This window comes from Equus asinus, chromosome 5 (genome assembly GCF_041296235.1).
Source record: "Equus asinus isolate D_3611 breed Donkey chromosome 5, EquAss-T2T_v2, whole genome shotgun sequence".
NCBI lineage: Eukaryota > Metazoa > Chordata > Mammalia > Perissodactyla > Equidae > Equus > Equus asinus.
Genome location: NC_091794.1, coordinates 45,596,438 through 45,621,268, shown reverse-complemented (window position 1 = coordinate 45,621,268; position 24,831 = coordinate 45,596,438). Strand labels below are relative to the sequence as shown.

Here is a 24,831-nt window from a genome sequence, read left to right as displayed (position 1 = left end):
GTATGAAATTTTCTTCTATGTTTGTTATAAAAAAGTTATTAAGGATATCATCAAAATTAGAGTTTCACCCTTATGAACACTCGTAGGAGAAACTTTGAATGACTTTATCACAAACTTGCTTTCCTTATTAATCAGAAAGATTGAAGCATAATTTAACCTTTTCTACCTGACTCATGGTTATTAACAGTATCAATTATTTTCCAGAAATGTGGTTATATCCTGAGGCCTATTGAGTTGTAAAGGAATATTTCCCCAACAGAGAGATAAGTGAGTCAAGATAGCTTGACTGGAGTTAATAAAAGTATTCCTGTTGAGAGAAAAGTTGGGAATAGATAAATGAAAATTTTAGTATAATGAGATAGTCTGCAGGAAAACTATAAAATCCTAACTGTATGATAAGTGTGTAGAAATTCCCTTTATGGAAAATTTAGCTTGGTTGTGTTATTCTTATTACATTTGAATTATTTGCTATGGTGCTTATTTAGGGCCACTGCTTATGCCCATGTTGGGTATGCTCTGTACTACTGCAGTGGGGTCATTCATAGAAGCCGGAAAGTAAGTGGCACTCCTGAAATTGTTTAGGGCACAATCTTCATGATCTTACAAGTGGCTCTGTCTTTATTATGTACCGAAATCCACGTGTATTACATAGATTACACTCATATAACAAAGCAAGAGAGGATTTTGATGTAAAGCCATATTGCTCTTATGTAGCTACTTTTCTATAGCAAATTTTAGTATTAGAAAATATTATAACAGTTGCTTACAAAGTATTATTTTTATGTAAATTACTATTGTTTAAAAATACATTCCATTGCCCTTAAAAAAGTGCTAACATAAATTTACTTTGAAAAACTGAAAATTAAATGTCTATCTAAATATAGTAGTGCATCATCGGAAAAAAACATGTTTTCCCATTGAGATTATCTCAACTCCTTTTGAACAGTGCGTGAAGTACGATTAAGATGAAATGGAATTAAATCTTTATGGATATGTGTATATGAAAGACAATATTTATCCAGTTGTGAAAATAACACTGAAAAGTAATACTGACTTTCATTTGCCATATTTATTCCATATTTCTTGACCAACTGCTTTTTGGCCAATCCCTTTGAAATGTGACACGCAAGAAATACACCATTATGAGAAAATATCATTAAGCCAAAAAAAGTAGTTGTAATTAAATGGAAAAATGCATGTAAAATCTAGGTTTAAAGTGATTTAAAAAACGACATTGCTTATTCACACCTCTAAAATATTTTATTAGCAAAAGAATTCATAGTCTTCCATTACACATTCCTATAGGCACTTGACGTACTGCACATAAGATAGCCAGATTCTGTTTAAGGAAATAGTCTCACATTGACTCTAACATTTTATCAATACGTCAATCATTAACTATGAGAATCTTTTTATGTGGTTTTTGGAAGCATGGAGTCTCATATTAATAAGCAATTAATTATTTTTTAATGACTAACTTCAAATACTAGCATCAATTGATGTGATTATAAATGTTTCATTCTTCGACATTGTGTTAAAACAGAGTTCCTTTTTTGGTGGCATCAGTTAATATCGTATATGTTTTTAAATGTATATATCTACATATATTTTACATGTTATCCATTCAGCATGTCACGGTGGGCAGTTTAATGGTCTGAACATTTAGTTCCTGATGTTTGGGTTGAATGATAATTCTGTTTAGTGCTCTTATCTCTGGCAGGTGCTATGCTCCTGTGCTTGCTGCGTTGTCTCATAATTTAAGGGGAATATTGATTTACTATCTCACTGGATTGAATGTATCTGTCATTATACATGCCAAATGATGCAAATTTTTTGGCTCTTGAAGTTGCTTGATAGATCACTGGAACCAACAAAGTCCCCCAGGTCTTCATTCTGTCTTTCAGAGCTTAAGGTGGAAGAATTTATAGCATACCAAGCAACTTGTGCTGTAGTGGAACATTCGGTTGCTGAGCCACAAGGCTAGTTTGCTATTTTTCATTTTCTAAATATCAGCACCATTTTTCATTTCAAGGTACACTCTAAACTCAGTCTTGTGGAAATTGTGTCCATGTCTTGAACATTTATGCAGCACTTTTCAGCAGACTTTGGAAGAAAGAGGAAATTGAAACTGGTTTATCCACAAATTAAGGGAAAGGTATTTTCCTTGGAATTATTATGGGAATTATGTAGAGATTTTCTGCCAACAATAAGAAAAAAATAGAAACAAATAGCTCTGTGGTTATGAAAGGATAGTCCTGGATTTCCAAGGTAGAGGGGACTCGTTAGACATGGAGCCAGGTACCTAGGTTCTGGACCTTGCTCTGCATCTAGCTATCGATTGATTTTAGGAATAATAGCTCCTTTGGGCCTCAATTTCTTTCCTATATCTTTTCTCCTAGCCCCCACTCCTGGATTTGAAGCAGATGACTTCTATGACTCCTTCAGGCTCTAATATTCTATATTCCTAAAAGCAACAGTGTGCGAGGAATTGAAATGTTTTTGCTAAAGTATCTTGGCATTAGATGAGAAGGTATAGAAATCATTTTCTGGATTTGCAAATATATTCCTCTGATTTCACAGACAGAAAATTAACTTTTAAAAAAATTAAACATTTTATTGAAGTGTAACATATATGTAGAAAGTATGCCAATTAAAAACGTTAAGCCGGATGTTTCTTTTTTTAGACTAAAAATTACACCATGAATTCTCCACTCATCAGAAAGTAGAATATTATCTTTACTCCAGAAACCTCCCCAAAGGTAGCTATTATCCTGATTTTTAACATCATAGATCAGATTTGCCTTTTATTGAACTGTATAAAAATAGAATCATAAAGTATGTGCTTTCTTGTGTCTGACTTTTTTCATTCAAAATTATGTTTCTGAGATTCATCCATATTTCTGCTGGATCAGTAGTGCATTTTTTTTCATTACTATATGTTTTTCCATTGAAAGAATGTATCATCTTATCTTGTTGACACTCATTCGATTGTTTCCATGAGTATTACCGCTCTGAATATTTGTATACATGTCTTTTAGTGAATATTTGTATGAACTTTATGGGGGATATATACCTAGAGTATAATTGTTGGGTCATATGATATGCATATTTTCAGCTTTAGTAGATACAAGCGAGTTTTTCAAAATGAGTGTTCCAATTTACATCCCCAGCAACAATATATGATAGTTCCAATCACAATGCTTATTTATAAACACTTGATATTGTCAGCATGTTTAATGTTAGCCGTTCTGATGGGTGAATAGAGGTTATTTTTGTTTTCTCAATGACTAATAAGGTTGATCAGCCTTGCATATGTTTATTCGACATCTTTTGAATTTTAACTTTTGAGTCAAGGAAGCCAAATTTTATCAATAGATTTGCAGTATAATGGTTGGTTCTGTGAAAGTTTATATTCCTTGAAGTTAGCTACAAAATGAGTTTAATTGCTCCTAAGAAGTCATGGAATCATGGGAATTAAGTTTCCCTAGCCCAACTGTACAATATACTTGGCAGATGATGATAAAAGTTTTCCAGAAATATCTGTACCATTTTGAGGCAGCCCATTCCATTTGGGGAAAGCTCAAATTGTTTTAAAGCTAATTCTTGTATTCATTCAAAATCTGCCTTCCTTTTGGTCTGATAACCCAAATGTTGTTTTCTGAGCAATACAGAACAAATTGACACTCTTATCTACCAAACCTTTACATATTAGAATAGAACTATCCCTATTGTGCCCTTTAGGCTCTGTGTCTGAAGGCTAAACCTACTTCTCACAATCATTTCACATTTGTCTTCCTTGCTGGACCATACACTCTTCTACACATATTTCTATGGTCATACTTGAATTTGCCATTGACTTTCCAAATCTGTGTTGTCTAACATTGCATATAGTTTTCTATGTATCATCCTAAAATGCTGAATTGGAACCACTATGTTCTATAAACTATTATTAATTTTCAAGGTTGAATAAGTGCTGTAATTAATGGGAAGCAGCTCTGCTACCACAGGAAAAATATTCTATAGAAATGTAAGTTATAATTTAATAAAGACTGGAGGATAGACTCCTTGTTTTTTTTTTTTTTTTTTTTTTTTGCTGAGGAAGATTTGCCATGAGCTAACATCTGTTGCCAATCTTCTTCTTTTTGCTGAAGAAAATTCACCCTCAGCTAACATCAGTTGCCAGTCTTCCTTTATTTTGTATGTGGGCCACTATCACAGCATGGCCACTGACAAGTGGTGTAGGTCTGCACCTGGGAACCAAACCAGGGCAACAAAAGAGAAGTGTGCCGAACTTAACCACTAGGCCACTGGGGCTGGCCCTAGAGTCCATTTTTATAATAAATGATATAACATGTAAGTGGATAGTAAATGAACATGGTCATTGAAAACACAAATATGTATTAGTGTTTGTAATCATATTTTACATTAAACAGTTTACAGTCTTAAAAATATGTAGCATATGGATTTTAGGTAAATGACTGTATTTTATATTTCATTTCCTTGAGAAACTAGTTTTAATATGTTTAACATGTAGCAAACATGAAGTTAAGTAAAAATATTGGTGCATGCAAGTGTAATGTATGCAACCTAGCTCTAATCCGGCATTATTACTTTTATTATTTGTTAAATTCATCATGTGGCTGATTCTGGTCATTATATATTATTTCAGTTAATCTTTGCAATGCAATTATTGCAGTTTTACAGGAGAAAATGGATGTAAGAGATGGTGAGTAACTTGCTCAGAGTCACACTGCAAAGAATCAGTGGAGCTAAGTTTGAATCCAAGTTTGTGAAACTCCAATGCCCACGGTCCTTCAGGCAAATTTTGCTCCCTCGCACATGCACATGTTTGTGTATTGTGTTAATTTCTTAGCCATGCCGTAACAGATACCACAACCAGGATGGCTTAAAACAACAGAAATTTATTCTCTCAGTCTAGAGGCTAGAAGTCCCAAATCAAAGTGTTGGCAGGGTTGATTCCTACTGGAGACTCTGAAAGAGAATCTGTTGTGTGCTTCTCCTCCTTTCTGGTGGTTGTTGCAATCCTTGGCCTTCCTGGCTTGTAGATGCATCACTCTAATCTCTGTGTCTGTTTCACATGACATTCTCTCTGTGTCTAAATTTCTCATTTGTAAGGACCCTAGTCATTGGATTTAGGGCCCAGCCTGATCCAATATGACTTTGATTTAATCTGTAAAGACTTTTTCCAAATAAGGTCACATTTACAGGTATTGGGAGTTAGGACTTCAACATATCTTTTTGGGAAACACACTTCAACCCTCAACATGTCTATATACAGGAAAATGCATAATACACGCTCATTTGTATTTGGATATAATTAGCATGGAACAGCAAAATATCATATAGGTACCAGATGTTTTTATTAAATCAAAAATGGATTTTGATAGTTAATATTCTCATTAGACTGTTTCAATATTTACCTTTTCTTTCTCACTTGATATTATTGGATAATAGCAAAACTTTTCTTCTCTATCCTCCAGCCTTGGAATATAGGCATTTCTGTAAAAAGTTTAAAAGTGGAACAGGGCTGCAATGCCAACAAAAATCTGTTGATATTCAAAAGCACTTACTTTGTCAAAATATGCATAGAAGATTTTACTGATTCAATCAATGTTCAATACATGTTTATTGAGGGCCTCCCATGGGTCACACTTTATCTGTCCTTTGAGAATAGAGCAGTGAGTAAATCAGAAAAAAAAAAAGCCCTGCCATTCTGGAGCTTATGTTTCCATGAGATAAATAAGAATATGATGATGATGATGATGATGTGTATGTTTGTGTATTATGTATAAGGAAGAAATACTTGCTAATGAGAAAAGTAAAGAAAAAGAATAAGAAGTGTCATGGGGCATAATTTTATATAAGGTGGCTAAGAAACATCTAACTGCAGTGACTTTCGAGTAAAGATATAAAAGAGGTCAAGGAGTGAACTATGTGCTTATCTAAGAGAAGAGCATTCCAGGCAGTGAGAACAGCACGTGCAAAGGCCCTGTGGTGAGCAAAGCCTAGTAAGGAGGTCACTGTGACTCAAATGGAAGGATGGGAAGAGAGTGGAGGCAAATAAAGTCAGAAGGTGCCTGGTACTTGTAGATCATTATAAAGACTGTGGCTTGTACTCTGAGTGAAATGGGAAACCGTTGTGGGTTTGTGAGCGGAGTAGTGACACACTCTGACATATGCTTTCACAAAATCACTCTGGCTGCCGTATTGGTTAGAACCACCTTAAAGGATGGTCAGTCTGAGTTAATGATATGTAGATTATTATTTTTTTTAAGTGAAATAAAGAAAACATTTTGACATATCAGAATTAGATCAACAGAATAGTTTCTGCTGGAGGAATTTCAACATAGATCACCAAATACATTTTACAAGCCTACTTGATATAAGGAGTCATTCCAGGTGTTGGGGCTAATAGGTAAATGATGTCATCTTCCTTCAAGAAACTCACAATTTAACTAATACAAATTGCATTTCATAATAGAAGTAAGAATAAATAGTATGGGAATTTGAAAGAAGAAACATTTAATTTAGACTGTGGGGATCTGGCATAGATTCATAAATGGGAATATATTTGACATGGACCTTGAAGGAATAATAGAAAACTGGCAGGTTAAAAAGGTGGAGAGACAGACATTCCAAACCAAGGCAGAGAAATGCCTTGTTATTGTAGGTACTGAAAATGTACAAATACTGTGATATTGAACTTCTTTGTTTCAAGGGAAAATGTCCCACTTTTACCCAACCGCCCTCCCACTTTTCCTCCCATATATTTATGTGGCCTTTGTACTTTTTAAAGGATTTCCAACATAATAATGAAAATATTTGTTGAATATTACCTTTTTTGTGGAAAAACTTGAAGAATTCCCTTTAAGTTGCCTATCTGCCTTTCTCTTGGGCCCACTGTAGGTGTAGGAAGGTGGGGTGATGAAAGAAAAGGGTTTACTTTTTATACCATCATTTTTCTCTCCCTCTCGTCCTCTCTCCCTGTGCTCTCTTTCTTTGTCTCTGCTGTTTTGTCCAATTCTTTCTCCTCTCACCCTAGAATTCACTCCATGCCCGAATATAATACATAAATGTATATTATTATTTATGTTTATAACTGATTATTCCTTTCTTAACAAGGTTAACATTTTATAAATTCCCTAATTTCTAAAAAGTTTATATGTCCTCATTAATTTTTGTTTCCTGTGATTTAGTAATCCTGGACAGGAAAAAGTTTCTCAACTTAGTTATACTATAGGTTATATGCATTATCAATACTTGGTTGAATGCTGTTCGTTTTCAAGATGCGATTTAACTTTTAGGGTAGCCCTTTCTTGTTTTAATGATTTCTGCTATGACTTCACAAAAATGCGGTTAAGGTGCCTTACATTTAATAAATAGCAGTTCTTGAGTATGTAATATGGACTTCAAGAGATGGTTTGTTGATTTAGTGACTTTCGGAAATAAGTACTCTATTTTTAAATTGACCGTTTAGGGGGAAGAAAACCTAAGGAAGCTTTGAGATGATTTCTAGTTATGAAGAGCGACTGTTTAGTGACGACATTTGCTCTTGAGAGCTCCTGCAGAAAAGGGTTCATCTAGTTAAGCTTCATCCGAATGGCTGTTCTCTACTTTATCCTGGGAAACAACTGGTGAAGGAGAAAATGTTAATTAGGAAGCTTTTCAAGATTAATTTTTTTCATTTTCAGAAAGTGAAGTTGTTCGCCACTTTCCATGTTAAATAAGGTTCCTTGCTTGGCAACATAGGCTTTGCTGCAGTAATTGTGTGCTCGCAGCAAATACTTGATGGTGGAGAAGACAAGTGCAAAAAGCAATTTTTGCAACAGCCAACCAGAACAGCCTGTTCTGTTCCCAGTAAATTAATGGATTTAACCTTGCAGCTGTAACGGTGTTATTATGCAAATATTCTCTGAGTATTAATGAAAGCCAACTGATTCTCTATAGAGAAAGTTGTTTCTTTCTTCCTGAGAATTCTAACTGATTAGATAATTGACACATTGTGTAACCATGTTAAGTGAAAGAAAAAAAATATTATCAGTAAATCTATTGGGTTTCATTTTATGTTCCAATGTTTTCAGAAATTTACCGAGGCTTTTACTTAGAACAATATTATTTAGCATAGTAAATTCAAGTGTCCACAGACAACCTCCTAGAGAAGGAAGGAATGAAAAATATTGTGTGGTTCTTTACTTTGTGTTATGTTGATTTTAATTCAGTTAGAAATTAATATTTCCTTTAATGTTATTCAATTGTAGTGGTCTGGACATGCTGAATGTCTTCGAAGCAAGATGTTTGCATTCTGACTGGTGATAGACTAGAGAATTGTGCACTGATTATTTGATCAAGTTGATAGCCACTTGAGTTTTTAAAGCTGTTCTTAGATTTATACCACATATGAAACACTTACCATTGAAAGTTCATTCTCAGTAATTGACCAATTGTGGAGATAACTCAAAGTGCTCTTTCCTGGATTGAAGTTCCGTGGCTAATGAGATCTTCGATGATTTAAAAATATTCAAAAGGGAAATTGTAAGAGTGAGAACATTGGTGGCTTCGTTGTGGTAAGTCTCTAGTCAGTAGATGGCGAAAATGATGACCTTGGGAATTAGTCCAACCATTTTTATATGAACAATTTGCATATATTATTTTTGGTTTTGTCATAGCCAATATTCACCTTATGTGAACTTTATATTACTAGATCATATAAAATCAATTTTTAAAAATATACTCCCAAAATGTTTTATAAACAGTTATATACATATGCAGATATTAGGAGTTATAATAACTGAAGCTATATGATTGAAAGATTGCTGGATTTGAAATTTGAAGTCCTAGATTTTTGTACTTTGATTTTTTTAACCTCTTAAAGGTCTTTTCTTCATGTATAAATAACAATGCCTGAGAATAGACTTAAATGAGTCAATGTGTATAGAAGAGCCCTATAAACTTGAAGTCATAAGATAAATATATTATTATTCTTTAATGATATTAGTCTATATTTATGGCCTTCATCTTTCAGTAAAGTATTTATAAACCAACATTTCACCTCAAGTTAATGATTCTTACATTTGTATTCCAAACAAAATGTTTTGAAATTTTTGTATCCCAGTTTTAAAATTTTGATCAAGTAGTAAGTCATTATGGAAAAATATTTATAAAAACTAAGAAGTCAAATTTAATAAGTATAACATTACCATTACTTTTTAAAAACTCTGGTATATATAATTAGATTCATCAAATATATATATAGTACAGGGGCTGGCCTGGTAGCATAGTGGTTAAGTTTGCGTGCTCTGCTTTGGTGGCCCTGGGTTCACGGGTTAAAATCTGGGCGTGGACCTTCACACTACTCATCAAGCCATGCTGTGGCAGCATCCCACATACAAAAATAGAGGAAGATTGGCACAGATGTTAGCCCAGTGATAATCTTCCTCAAGCGAAAAAGAGGAAGATTGGCAATGGATGGTAGCTCAGGGCCAATCTTCCTCACCCCCCAAAAAATAAAATAAAATAAATAAATAAGTAAATAAATAAATGCCATCTATCCATTCATTTATTCTTTCTTTCCTATATTTTTATAATATCCTGAATAGTTTTGGACCCACTATTTAACTTTTATCCGTGTAATTGCTTTTCCTCCATCATATCTCTCTGCCTTCCCCTAGTCCTGCAGTGACTCTATCTTAAATTTGCTGTTATTTCTTTGCTTTTAACCCTCATGGTTGGACACTTATGTTTGTGTCCTTAAACAATATATTGTTTAGTTTTACATGCTTTTGGTCTTTATGATCATGTTGAATTTCCTCTTTTGGAACTTTTTTTTTTTCATTCAACAAAATATCCCTTTGTTATCTGTATCATAATATCAATTAATGTAGTTATACATTACATACATACATCATGTCATACATATTCATTAACCTAATTAATTTTCACAGCTGTATTATATTTCCTTATGTGAATATACCATTATTGGTTTACTTTTTCTCCCCTCAATGGCATTTGGTTTCTTATATTTCATATTTTTTTGGTTTCTTTTCTTTTGTATATCTAATATAGGCAGTGCTTATATACAGTCAATTCTCATTGTTCATGGTAGTTATATTTTATAAGGTTGACTAGAACATTGAATTAGCCAATACTAAATCATTGCCCCTCAGGGAATTACAGGGTTAGGTTCCTGGGAGCCTCTGGTCACCACATTTTCCTCAATCGATCAATACATAACCTTGTTTTATGTGTGTTTCTGTTTAAAGACACCTTATGTAATGCATGTTGTTGATTCATTAATATTGAACTCACGGCCAACAGCACTATAACTCATGACTGAATGAAGCTTATCTGACACATGTGTTTTCTCCATAAGGCACATTACAGCTTCTTGCACTTTGGAACACTAGACAGCACTTCGGCACTACACTTGGGGGCCATGACAGAAAGCAAAATCACACACACACACACACGCACAAAGCACAAAAATGCAAAAAATGTGGCACTAAATAGACCACAGAAAGGACACTTGTTTACAATATGAGAGCTAAAACAAGAAACAGATCTCTTTGTTCAACCTTGCCTGGGAATGTGCACACAGTGTGATGTAAATTTTTCACCACTCTGTGCACGTGTACATCCTCGAATGACAATGAAAGCACAGCAAGTTCCAAATAAATGTTACAGAGTAGGTGAATTCATAAACATGGAATCTACAAATAATGAGGATAGATTGTATGTCTTTTACTGAAGTGCTTCTCAAACACTAGCTTGGTAAAAGTCAGATTCCTGTGCCTACCCTCTGAGATTTCGATTGAATACATCTGGAGTGGGGCCTTTGAATTTGCTTTTCCAACTAGTTTTTGAACGATGCTGATAATGCCAGTTCAGGGAACACACTTTGCAGAGCTCTTTCATAATAAATAACAGGTATAACAATTCTCTAAAACATATACCTTCCTGGAATTGTGAGCTCAAAAGTGGTGATAAATTGTTAAATCATATTTTATGCTTATCTTCAACTTTACATGTTGGATGCCAATTTTTTTCCAAACTGATTGAACAAATTGTTTCTTATTATCGCCAGTATTTGGTATAACCAGACTTTTTCATTTTTGCCAGTCATTTGATTTTTATTTGCATTTCTCTAATCACTGAAAAAGTTGAGCACCTTTCCATTATGTTTATTTGTCTTACACATTTCCTCTTGTGAGAAGTACCTGTGTAGATCTTTTGCTCATTTGCCATTGGGTTATTGTTGGTGGGCTAAGTTATATTAGTAAGTGTATACACGATTAGAATTGTTATATCTCCCTCCTTGGTGGATTGTACCTTTTTTATTATATATTGACCCTCTTTATCTTTAGTAAGTTTCGCCTGTCATATATGCTAAGTTGATGGCATATCACGGACAGTGATCAACTTTTGATGCTCTTGCAAAGTCAAATGTCACTTTCGTATTTATTTGAAGATTATCTACTTTTCTCTTTGGCTGCTTTCAAGATAATTTCTTTCTCTTTGTTGTTCTGTATTTCTGTACTCTGTCTAGATATGAATTTCTGTTTGTTTATACAGCTCATACTTCATTGAGCTTCCTAATCTTTGGTTGATATCTTTGATCAGTTCTGAAAAATTCTCAATCCTTACCTTTTTTAACATTGCCTGTGTTCTATTCTCTCTCTCTTCTCCCTCTGTCACCTAAATAGAACTTTTAACTTTCTCCATCCTTTATGTCTTCATTTCTCTTCCACATATCCCATCTCCATGTCTCTCTAGGCTGCATTGTGGATAATTTCTTCACATATATTTTCTAGTTCACTGGTTTCTCCTTCAACTTTTTATAAACTGCTTTTAAATTTAATTATTATATTTTTTAGTTCTAGATTTTCCGCTTTGTGCTTTTGCACATATACTGATTCATAATAGATCTTAATCCCTTCTTATATTTCTATAAGTATATTAAACATACTTATTTTATATTCTGCGTATGATGATCCCAATTTTAAATTACATGTGAGGATCATATTTGTGGCTCATATTGTATTTCTGTTGGACAGTGCTACCCTAGTGATTGAGCAACCTTCCTGGACTGTGAGGTAAAGGAACAAGATGGAAGGGTCATGGGAACCTGTGACCAAGGACTTGATCTGAATTAACTCCCCAGACTTCTTTTAATTGTGACAGAATCCTCTCTCATGTAGGGGAACAGGAGATGTAGGAGGGGACAAGACAACAAATTAATAAACACACATCCAAGTAGTATACTATCAGGTCATAGTAAATGCCATGAAAAAGAAAGCAAGGTAAGGTGATAGAGAATAATTGGAAGAGTGAATGGATAGTTAAAATAAATTGTTAAGGGAAGAGCTCCCTGGTGAGGAGAAATTTCAGCAGAAACTGAATAAAGAGAGAGTGAAGTAATGTGACTGTCTAGGGGAGAGTGTTCTTTGAAGATAGAAGCTAGAATAGTGTGTGCAGTCAAGAAGTGGGAAAAGTGTCCTCTCAAACAGCAGTGCTGGCAGTGTGAATTGTAACAGCTCTTGAGGAAGCATTCTGGCAACAATTATTAAAGTTAAAAATGCATAAACTTTTGCCCCACAATCCCACCTCAGAGACTGTATCCCATAGTGAAAAAACATTAAATACATTAACAGGTATTAGGTATATGTACTGATGATTATTGCAGGAGTGTTTTTAATGGCAAAAGACTAGAAACCAAGTAAATGCCTATCAATAGAAGTGGATGGCAAAATAAATTAATACACTATATCATGTAATATTATACAGCCACAAAAACATGAAATATAATTGTTAATCTTGGATAGGCATTTTTCAGGAAAATAGTATATTACAATCCTATTTTTCAAACAATCAGAGACAGAATAAATCCCTACAGATGAGTGTGTATAAATTTTAAAATAAATATCTAATTTTGTCACCACAGAGAGAAATATGAGATTTCTGTATTGGCTTATTGACATGAATCACTGACTGTGAGGGGGACAAACTGACAACAGAAAAGAAATATAACGAATTATAGACTTTCATGGAATGTTCACATTTATTCAGTTTTGTAAAATTGTATATGCCACAGAAACATACACACACATATCAACATTCTTCTGTTATGTCTTGGATCTTTACAAAATATCGTCCTTGGTCAAAAAGAAAAAATTCTAAAAATGATATATTTGATGAGTCACATTTCCTTATTGAAATTTAATGAACTAAAATCAACACTATGAAAAAGCCAAAACCAAAAAAAACAGAACCAAAAACTCTCTAACACCATCAAAAAAAATCTTATACACTTTAGGAAAACAAAGTAACAAAACATTTTTCTAAATAGCCCTTGGATTAAAGAGGAATTTAGAATAATGAAAAGCAAAATATTTTATAATACAAAAACAAAAAATACTTTGCACTGAATACAACTAAAGCTGTGCTGAAAGAAAATACATAACCTTAAATATTTATCTTTTAAAAAGACAACATAAGTAATCTAAGCATTCTAATTAATAATAAACCAATAAAAAATTAAATTAAAAAGTACAAGATAATTGATAAAGATAGGAACTGGCCCCATGGCCTACTGCTTAAGTTTGGTGCACTCCACTTCTGCAACCTGGGTTCAGTTCTTGGGTGCAGACCTACACCACTCATGGCGGCCATGCTGTGGTGGCAGTCCACATACAAAGTAGTGGAAGATTGGCACAGATGTTATCTCAGCGAGAATCTTCCTCAAGCGAAAAGAAGAAGATTGGCAACAGATGTTAGCTCAGGGAGAATCTCCCTCAGCAAAGAAAAAGAAAAGAAAGAAAGAATTGATAAAGGTAAACCTAAAGTAAGTGTATAGAAAGGAAAAATAAGTCAAACTTGGTACTTTGAACATATTAATCAGAAAATGATAAGCCCAATTAAAAAAATAAGACAAAATGAAAATATAAAGTCAGGATACGAAAGGAGCAAAAACCATAGTACAGAAGATTTTAAAATAATTATGAGACTATAAGATATTTCTATAACAATAAGCTTAAAATTCAGAGAAATTATGAATTTTAAATAAAATGTGAGCAAGTCAAAAGATATTGAACTAATTACAGGTCTGGTAGGGCATGTTCCAGTAATGGAAGGATAATTTTATATTGGAAAATGAGAAAATTTTAGAAATGCAACAGTATAATTTATTATAACATCAAATTAACATACAGAATACATGAATTTATGTATAGAAGTTGGAAACCGGTTGATAAAATGTCTGAACACATTTTTGTTCATCTGCACACATTTTGGAAATTGAAAATCTAAGTAGAATATGAATCAAGAGAAACTGCCTAAACAAGATAAAGGCTTTTTCTAAAATTAGCATTAACTTCATTATTATAGCTAAATCTTAAAATATTTACCATTATAATGGAGAGCACCAAGACACGAAGATCACCCATCAACACTTTTATTCAACATTGTTTTTTAGGTCATTGCTAATGCAATCACGACATATACACACAAAATATATGCTGTTAATAATAGAAAAGAAGAGATCAAATTGCTATCTGCAGATGATTCAGTTGCATGCCTGGAAAACTAATAATCAGAACAAATAAACAAGTAAAGTTCCTAGATTCATGGAAAAATATTAAAAAATCCATACCATCATGAACCTTTAAAAATTGAAAGGAAAATATAAATCTCTTTTATAATAATGAAAAAAGTTGTAAAACATAAACAAACTTCACGCAAATGACCCAGAATCACCAAGTATACTTTATATTATTAAAGAATAGAAAATTACGTGAATAATTGTAGATACTTGATTGGTATGACGACAGACTCTGTTTTTAAATGGCGTGATTTAAAATCAGTTCCAAATTGTTATGGTGATGTATGCCTCCATTTTTGGAGCTTAAGAAAGGCATGGGAGGATACAGTAGACTATTCACATTGGTTACTTAAAGGTGGTGGGATTGGAAGAGACAGAGGAATGCTGCTTATGCTGTACGCATCTCTGTCTTGAGTTGTTTTGATAAGCTTTTCGTTTTTGTCAATATATAGTAGGAATTTTTTTTGTTAAGTATGTGTGGGCTTTGGGTGCAGAGAGACTCTATAGTTGTCCATGTTTATTCTTTATTTACTGGCTTCATTTCTTCAGGAAAGTCACTCTCCTTATCGAAGCCTTAATTTCTGTGCCTTTAAAGTAGGGATAATAATAGTTATTACCTCCATATGGTTGATGTGAGGATTAAATAAGCTGTATGAAAATCTAAGAGCATAGTTTAGCAGAGTGAACACTCTTAGTAAGTGGAAGCCATTTTATCTTGGATAAAAGCAGCCTTATTCTGATGGTGCTTCTTGTCCAACCTGCTGTGTTAGTTTAACAGTTTCCCCCAGGCAGCTATGGTGTAGGGGAAAGGATGTTGGGTCTTAAATGCATGGAGCACTGAATTTAGTAAGTTTGAGTATAGCATTGGCCCAATACTGTATAAATCATAATGTTGTAAGAAATAGTTGATGACCAAGCTGTTAATTTTCATAAATTTTTATTATAGGCAGCCTGACAAATTTACATCTGTGACCACTTATAAAATAATTGTTAAACCAATCAAACTGTCAGAGTTGAAATGTTGCTATTTCTTGATTACATGGGTACCTGTGTTTTGTTAATTTATCTAAAATGCATTATATTCCTGGCATATGACTAGAAATTTATTTAGAAAAAAAGATACAATCTTTTAGTACTTCCCAGTTGTCCAAAATGATTTGATGAAATATGCACTTGGCATCATGATTCTCATCTTTGATATGCATGAAGATTGAGAGTATTCAATCTTCAGAACATGGACATTGGCATATCATTTGACTTCATAATATTAATAGTGTGCTTTCCTTCACTTCCAAAATGTCTCATTCTTGAAGCACTCTAAAAACTTAGGGAGATAACCAGATATTTCCTGCTGAGGAATAATGTCAAAAGTCTTAGTTAGTGATTAAAAACCTCTTCATAGCAATTTCTTTTACAGTTCTTCAAAACGTTATTGAAACCTCTTTTTGTTTCTTCTTAGTAAATTTAAATACACTTTGATTACGTCATCTGCAATATATATTTAGCCTTAATTTCCCATTTGAAAGCACCTCAACATTTGAAAGGAACTGTTTCCTTTTTTAATTCAGGCTCCCAAAGGCAAGGTAAACTCATGGATATCCAGTGCTCTGTGGTAGCTACCACCTGTGAGGGTCTTTGCCCAGAGCCTTCTGTTGTTTCATTCCCCAGGCATTTTCCGGTGTCTCTTGTTACAATGACACTCTCATTCAGAAGCGCCCTACTGTAAGTATATTTGTTTTGATTTTTACTGTTTTGTTGGTTTTGACAGTTGTCTGAAAACAAATATTCTCGAAAGGACTCTTGATTTTGTCCAAAATATTACAGTTTTGCAGTTTACTTGACTGCTGTCCTATGAAGAAATTTGTCATAATTATAGTTTATCCCATTTTCCTTATTTTATTCTAAATTTGGAAGTCTAAGCTCAACTGGCAATGTCTGCTTTTGGATATTTTGTGCTATGTTCAAAATTGCTACTCTAAAGACTTAGAATGCACACATTGACGTGCTACTTGGAAAATAATATGACATTGCATGAATTTTAGTCATGAGATTAAAAAGAGGATGTGATAAACTGTGCAAATAGATATTTTTTCAATGAAGAAATGTTTTTGAAATGCCAAGACTAGGTGCTATCATTACGTTAGGAAGAACAGAAAGAACCTACATGTCCACCCTTGTACACCTTATGTTCTAATGCAGATACTAATACTGATGGGTAAAATCACACACAAAATATAGGGGAGAGACAGGTTCCCTATAATCCAAAGGATAATTACGACTTAAATAACTGAGGAGAGGAGGAAAGTGTGTTCCAGGTAAAGGGAATAGAATAAATACGGGGCATTGAGGATCGAAGGGAATGCTGAAGGAACTGGCCCTGAGAGACAGAGGAGAAGCAACGAGAGAGGTGAGAGAAGTAAGCAGGGGCCAGAGGATCTTACAGAAAATTAAAACTGTGACTCAAGGAGAACCAGTATCTGGGACCAAGTACTCAATGACTGTTGGATTACTTTTCATTTTCAATAGCTACTCATAATCAGTTACTCATTATCTGAGGTTTCCATGTGTCACATACACACACACACACAGACACACACACCTCTCGCTATATTTAAAAAATTTAAAACAAACTTTTAAAATTATACTGATGATTGGGGCCAGCCCTGTGGCCGAGTGGTTAAGTTCGCACGCTTTGCTTTGGTTGCCCAGGGTTCTGCTGGTTCGAATCCTGGGCATGTACATGGCATTGCTCATCAGGCCATGCTGAGGCAGCATCCCACATGCCACAACTAGAAGGACCGACAGCTAAAAATACATAACTATGTACTGGAGGGCTTTGGGGAGAAAAAGGAAAAAAATAATAAAAATTTTATAAAAAAGTAATAAAAATAAAATTATACTGATGCTGAAGAAAGACATAATTTCTTCATGACGTACAAATTTACATGTCCTTTAATTCATTCTTTTTTCTCCCTTAGAAACTTAACATGAATTTTAGCTAACCAATCCAAGATGAACCAAAACCTTTTTTTTTTTTTGCTGAGGAAGATTAGCCGTGAGCTAAGATCTGTGCCAGTTTTCCTCTATTTTTATATGTGGGTTGCTGCCACAGCATGGCTCATCAGTGGTGTATGTCAACACCCTGGATCTGAACCTGAGAACCCGGGCTGCCAAAGTAGAGCGTGCCAAACTCAACCAGCAGGCCATGGGGCCAGGCTAAACCTTATTTTTTATATTAAAATTTAACTCTCTCTATGATATCAACAGTATGATTATACTTCAGATATCATAGTAGAATATTAATTTTTCTCATTTTAAAATAAATGACTAAATTTTAAATATTGCCTATAATTAATTTTCTTAGTTCACAAAGAAATACTGGGCATCTAACCAACTTGTATGTGAATAAGCTCTCCTGTTACTGAACACAAGAATTTGAAGCATATTAGCAGCAGGACTTATCATGCTTCAAGGCTTCAGAATGCTTTCCATCTATCATGTAATGGCTCCTTAGCTCTTTCCAAAAATAGCTCCTCCCTGTTGTTCTTCTCTTTATTATTAGATGTAGCCTATATGTGGGATGTTTCAGTTCTAAAACTGAAGACAATTACTATTTTGATAATTGGGTATACTCCTGTGTGAGGGTGTATACCATTTAAATCTCACAGCATCAGTTTATTGATTTTGTTCAGGGTCAAAATTAGAATCAATAATCTCAATACAACATGATGCTGTGCATGGTGCAAAGTTTAAATATTCATTCACTGAGTTGAGTCTTACAATGTCAAGGGGAAAGCATAGTTAATAGGATCATAAGTACCTACAGTGATACTAGAGCAGATTTAACAAGTAGACTCATGATATTTATGTCTTAATAATATTATTTTTTATAATGTGTGGGCAATGAGAAATAACTTTCTATTTTGAATTTTATCATAGTAAAAACAAATATTAAAAAACAAATATCACCTTTCAATTATTTTATGTGTTCTACTTATTCTGGCATGCCTACTTGGTGTTACACTTAGAAAGAAGCCCAAATATCCATTTAAATAAAAAATTCAAGATAAATAGAAATTTAGCCAGAGACAAGAGTGCCAAAATTGAACCTATATAACTATATTATTTTCTGTAGTTTTAGTATGCTTTATTTCAAAATTGTATATAATAAAAGTATCAAGATAAATTAAGAAAAAAGCTAAAAAATTGCAAAGAAGTGCCAAATATTATACAAACTTTAGTTCTCTAATACAGTTAGGATTTATAGATATTGATAAATAGATGGCTAGACCTTCTTGTGTAGATAGATATAGATATAGGTATGTGTGTGTTTGCATGTAATTAAATATATTTCTTTTTAATATTTTTCAGCCATTTGCTATTTCCTAAACTTTGCCCTGGTAATAAAAAGAGAAGACTGAGAAGACTATAGTAACTTTTACAACAGAAAATGTTAGTTCAAGTTGACAATTTTTAATCTTGCTTTAACACTAGACACTAATATTCATCACACTGTGCATGCAATTCAAAGTGAAAATGAGAATCGGTTTTTTTCAGAGCTATAGAGTGTTCAAAGCTCGAGTTGTATAAAGTAGCTTAGGCTTTTGAGAATAGGGAGAGTATTAGGGAGAGTTTTTAAAGAAACATTTATATTCATTTCAATTTTTAATTTAATTTTTATTAGATTTTAATGCATTACATTTTGTGAATATGTAGCCTTCACCTTTTTTCTTTTTCTCTCATATGCAGTTACTTATTAAAAGAGATTTACCATTTCAGCCAATAATTTTACATGTCAAAATCACACACTCTCCTTATACACAAACTTCTTTGTATATACTAGATTCACATTTTTCTCTGTAATAATAAGAACTTGAAATTAAAAACGGTATTACTTGTACAGTTATAAAACCCATATACTTCATGCTTTTAGAATTTGTGGAGATTCAGTTAGAGTAACTAATAAATATTACCTTTACTTAATCAACAGAAATTACAGATGCACCGTTTAAACACAGTGAGTGGTTATTAAAGCTTTGTAAAAGAATAAGCGGCCATAAGTCCTTGCAAAATAGCTGTTTACAAATATTTAAGTGCCATTTATAAGTTAAGGTCATCTAATCATTGAGGTTGTTCCTAAGGGGTCCGTTAACCTTCTTATAAAATTAAAGTTTTGTAAGCTACTTTGAGTAACTGCATATAGTCATAATGAATACAATTGAATTTCTTTAAAATATTCACACTTTGCAGCTATTCCAAACATCCTCACCTAGATTAGTGAGTTTTTTTCTGTATTTTTTAAGTAAACTACAATCAAATTAGTCAGTGTTTCAGTTTTCTATACTAAGACTAATATGGCAGCTTATTGATGAGAGGCTATCTTTCATGACTGTGTTATATAATTGTAGATGGTACCTGGGCATATGACAGACGTGTTGATTAAATGTGTGGTTCTTTTAAAATTCAATACACAGTCTTGATCAAAATTCTTGGAAAACTATTAATGAAAGTTTATTCCTTATCCTTGTAAGGAACCTGACTCAAACCAGCAAGCTACATCTTATTTAATAGTGAGACATTAGGTGAACTCCCATTAAAGTCAGGAAAAAAAGACTACAGTTATTTTGTCACCTGACCATTGTGATAAAGTAGATCTTAGTAAAAAAAGAGTACTCTCCTTCCAAATTGTTACTTTTAGTTAAAATATGTTGTTTTCTTCTTACTCTATGAATAGTTATTGGAGACAGTATTTTGTGGAACAAAAAAATTAATTTTAGAGTTTGGGTCCAGCACTGTGTCAACACAAATAATCCATAACCAACCTATAAATCAAAATTCAGGTGAGTTTATTATGAGCCAGAGTGAGGATTATAACCCAGGAAGGCCTAACGACTTTCTGGAGAGGCATGGGTTTCAGTACAGTCTTATATCTTTTTAGAACAAAGAACATACATTAAACACACCCAGGATACATTTTCATCAAAATTTCAAAGAGGTATTCAGTTGGAAATTAGCAGATCAACATGATTCTGATGTCAGGAAAGGACTAATCCAAGCATTCTTATCTTAAGAGAGTGCATTCTTTACTTTCAAGGTTAAGCAGATGTACAATGTATGTGTGATAGGCCGTAAGTGAGGCTTTTTAATTTAAGCAGAATCAGTTTTGAACTTGAATAGTTACTTGAATTTTCAATATGTGAAAATTTCTTGTCAGCTGCTTGGCCAGTTAACCTTGTTCAAGACAATTCACGTGTTACCTTCAGAATCTTAGTCTGTAAACAGGTTACAACATCAACAAGAACAACAATCTGTCATGCAGTTGTTACAATAACACCCTGAGGATAACATATCAAAACACTTTATAAGTGGCAAGGCAATAATAGATTTGGTATGCTTATTAACATAAATACTGAAAACCGTAAGCGTAATATTTAATTTATTTTTTGTTAATTATGAACCTTTCTATTTTCTCTCATGAACTGTATGTCCTGCCTGTCTATATTATATAGTATTCTCTTCAAACATGCTGCGTTTTCTGCCCACTCTGCCTTGACATTTTTGTTAGCTTTTCCCCTGTGCCTGGATTGCTCTTTTTCTATTATCTGTGTTCATTAAAATAGTCTTCAGCCTTCAAGATCCACAAGAATACCAATTGTTCCATGAACTACTCCACTCCCACCTTCTTTTTCTAGTTGGTGAAATCTCTTCCTCTTTTGCCAGTCATGGAGCTTGTCCCTTTCTCCTCATCAGTTGTTCCTTTCGGCCTCTGAATCCCTGCCTCTCTAGAGTAGTCTGTGAATCAGCAGTGTGGACATCAGCAGGGAGCTTGTTAGAAAGGTAGAATTGCAGGCTACGCCCCAGACCAAGATCCCTGGATGATTCCTATGCATATTACAGTTTGAGAAGTACTGCCCTAATTAATTATAAACTCCTTGGAGGTGGGGACATGGTGAAGGGAGAACTTTCCTGTCTTGCCTTGGTACCCTCCCGAAGGCCCCTTAGCACGTAACAGGTGTTCAGTAAAGGGATGTCGAGTTGAATTGAATCTTATTTTTAGTATTTTGAAGTCAGGAAAATCCAATTTAGGAAAACTCAAATGTTAAGGAAGGATATTCTAAAGTCAGAGCAAGAAGAAAGCTATTCATTATTGATGCTACTCACATCAACTAATCAATATTTCTTGGTCATCAACTACTACTGTACTTTTTCATGCATAAAATATTAGTATAGATCCTTGATCTTATAAAAAAAAGATCTTCAGTCTAACCTTCACCTTCAAAGAATTTATTTAGATAACTGAATCAAAATGTTGTTACTTTGTCATCCTTGTAAATATTTAATATATGCTATTAGAAGTCATGACAGAACTTTAGGGCATTGTTCATCCAAAAATGACTGGCAAATATGAAGATGTGATTTCATTAAATTATTTAAACAGATCTATTCATCATTTGTCTTGATTTTCTATAAAATGGTCAATAAAATCATAAGCAAAATTTCTCATTTATACCAGTAAAATGATTTTATAATGTAAGATGTTTTTTTCCAATGTATAATTTTAAGTCAGTTTGATATTTTCCCCTTGCATACTTTATTTACAAGATTTTTTCTGTCTAGAATTTCATCAAAAATTTAAAAGGTTTATGAGTACCATTAAGTTACATTTACCTGTCTGTACTCGCTAATTGCTGTGGATTAAATTAAACATGTCTTTAAGTGTAGGTGGTTTCTTTTCATTGCCTGGGAAGTTGCAAGTCCGCTTTTCTCATCATCAGCTGATATGTGCTTCAGGAACAGAAACTAACTTTAACATTAGTCCAAGCAAAATGTAATTAGGACAGCTAATCTGCTGAAAAATACCCCCAGTAAAAATCCCTTTTTTATGTAATGCCATTTTAATGGAAATGGTATTTTTATGAAATGCAAGTGACAAAGACGTGAATGATGGCTATGAGCCTTTTATTTAATTTTGTGTGTTCCCTAATTTGCTAATAAAGGAAGAGTAGGAGCACTCCACACCTACCATTTTGGATCTGGAATAGATTTTTAAAGTAGAATTTTTAATGTAAAGGTTGAATTTTACTTAAAATAATTTTTTAAAATAACAAAACTAGGCCCTAATTGATCCTCTAAAAGGGTTATGTGTGTGTGTATGTGTGCGTGTGCATGTGTGTATGGTGTGACAACCATAAGTAGAAGTTCTTTCTCATCACTGTCCCTTTTCATTAATGTGGAGAATTGAAATTGACTTTGCTTGTGTGAGTTTCCTTTTCTTTTCTTTTCTTTTAAGAATATTCTGAATTTAGGATTTAGATATTAAGGGCAATTTAAAGGGATTGATAATTCTCTTAAAAATAACAGCTATTATTACATCACAATTTATGAGTTTCCTAGTTTATGCTAGGAAATATACTGTTTTAAGCTTTTCTTATTTTATTCTACAACAGTTGTGTGAGAATGATACCATTATTCTCATTTCACAGATTGTGAGACTCAAGCTCAGAGACATTAAGAGACAACTAGTAAATGGCCCAGTTCGGATTTGATTCCCTTTTAGCCTAAAGCCAATTCTAATATCTTTGACCAATAGGCTGTAGTCCTCAATAAAAATACTTGTTTCTTAATGCTGTGCTAGAAGCCACAATGACAGAGTAGCATGTACATATGGTACCATTTTGCTCTTGAATTGTGTCGGAAGTGAATTTTGGGCTTTAATTTTGGTGTCACTACAATGTGCTGTAAGTTTGAGATACCTACTTTGAAATCCAAAATTGTGTAAATATTTAAAACCTTCCGTGAAATATATGAAATACAAATGTGCTTTTCACCTACAGACTTGTGGTTAGGTGAGACCAGGTAATCATCTAACTAAATGGTCCTTAGAAAGATAATGCTAATAAATTATCCAATTCTTTGCCAAAACTTAAGTTCTTTCTGAAATGATTCTTCTTTCTAAATTTCACACTATTTCTTCATTTTGCCAACCCAGGTTGATTTTACCTTTTAAATTTAATTTGAATAGGATAAAAGTGATAATATTCTGAATTTTGATGATATTGCAACCTATTTTGGAGATTAAATCATTCTAAGTAAGGCACTCAGCACTTTGGTTTCATGAGCTAAGTAGAGAATTAGTATATACAAAATTAGGCATGAGAATCCATGTTCTGCCACTTCCTAAGTATCTACTAGGGTGACTGTTTCCAAACAGTAGGGTGCCACGTAAAATTCATAGGAGAGACACAGAGGAGCATCACAGGATCTTTCAATTTTTCAAGGAAAACACAAAGATACTCAACATCTGTTGGACATCTGTTGGACACCATGCAATCTACTAGCTCAAAGAAGTTCGTCATTTAAACATTAGTTTGTACTGCATTCCTTTCGATGATATCACATATTTACAAAGATGGATTTTAAAAGTTTGCTTGATAAAAGCAAGTACCACACGAATAGCAACATGGAACAGGAAATGAGGGTGGCAGTGTCTGCTATGACTTTAAGATTTGAGAAGTTGTGCGGTGCCCAACAGGAACACAAACCCCATTAGTAAGTAATTGTAGTTATTTAAGAATGAAATAAAAAATATTAGTCTCTTCTTTAAAGTTGTGTGTATTTTTTTAAACAGCTACTAAGATTTGGATTTAAATACTTATAAAGTAGTTTGGATCTAACTACTTAAAATAAGGGTCTGTTACTTATTTCATAAATATATGTAATATATATATTAAATAAACCATAATGAAATATAATTCACATGCTATTAAATTTTCTCATTTAATATATACAATTCAGTAGTTTTAACTATATTCAAAGATTTGTGCAGTCATCACCAAAATAGATGATAGAAGTTTCTCATCACTGCCTCTCAAAGAAGAAACACTATACCCATTATCAGTCATTCTTCATTTCCTCCCAGCTTCCAGCCCTAGGCAATTACTAATCCACTTTCTGTCTCTACAGATTTGCCTATTTTGGACATTCCATCTAAAAGGAATCATACAATATGTGGTCTTTTGTGACTAGCTTCTTTCACTTAGCATAATGTTTTCTAGGTTCATTAATGTTATAAGGTGTCACTATTTCCTTATTTCTTATTACTGAATACTATCCTCTTGTTAGGTACATTTAATTTATCCATTTCTCATTTGATGGGCACTTGGGTTATTTCCACTTTCTGACTGTTATGCATAAGACTGCTGTGAACATTTGTGTAC

The 24,831-nt window shown here is 33.4% G+C and overlaps 1 protein-coding gene across 3 annotated transcripts in view; it reads left to right on the top strand.

Moving 5' to 3' along the window:
- The window catches only part of NAALADL2 (N-acetylated alpha-linked acidic dipeptidase like 2), a 1,281,993-nt gene that overhangs the window by 193,334 nt on the left and 1,063,828 nt on the right, over window positions 1-24,831 (top strand). Inside the window, exon 3 of one of the 3 annotated variants that reach the window (XM_070509420.1) lies at window positions 16,283-16,336. The exons of the other annotated variants lie outside the window; for them this stretch is intronic. The gene's annotated coding sequence lies outside the window, so the exon portion shown is untranslated. The remainder of the gene's footprint in view (window positions 1-16,282; window positions 16,337-24,831) is intronic. 3 annotated transcript variants of the gene reach the window in all.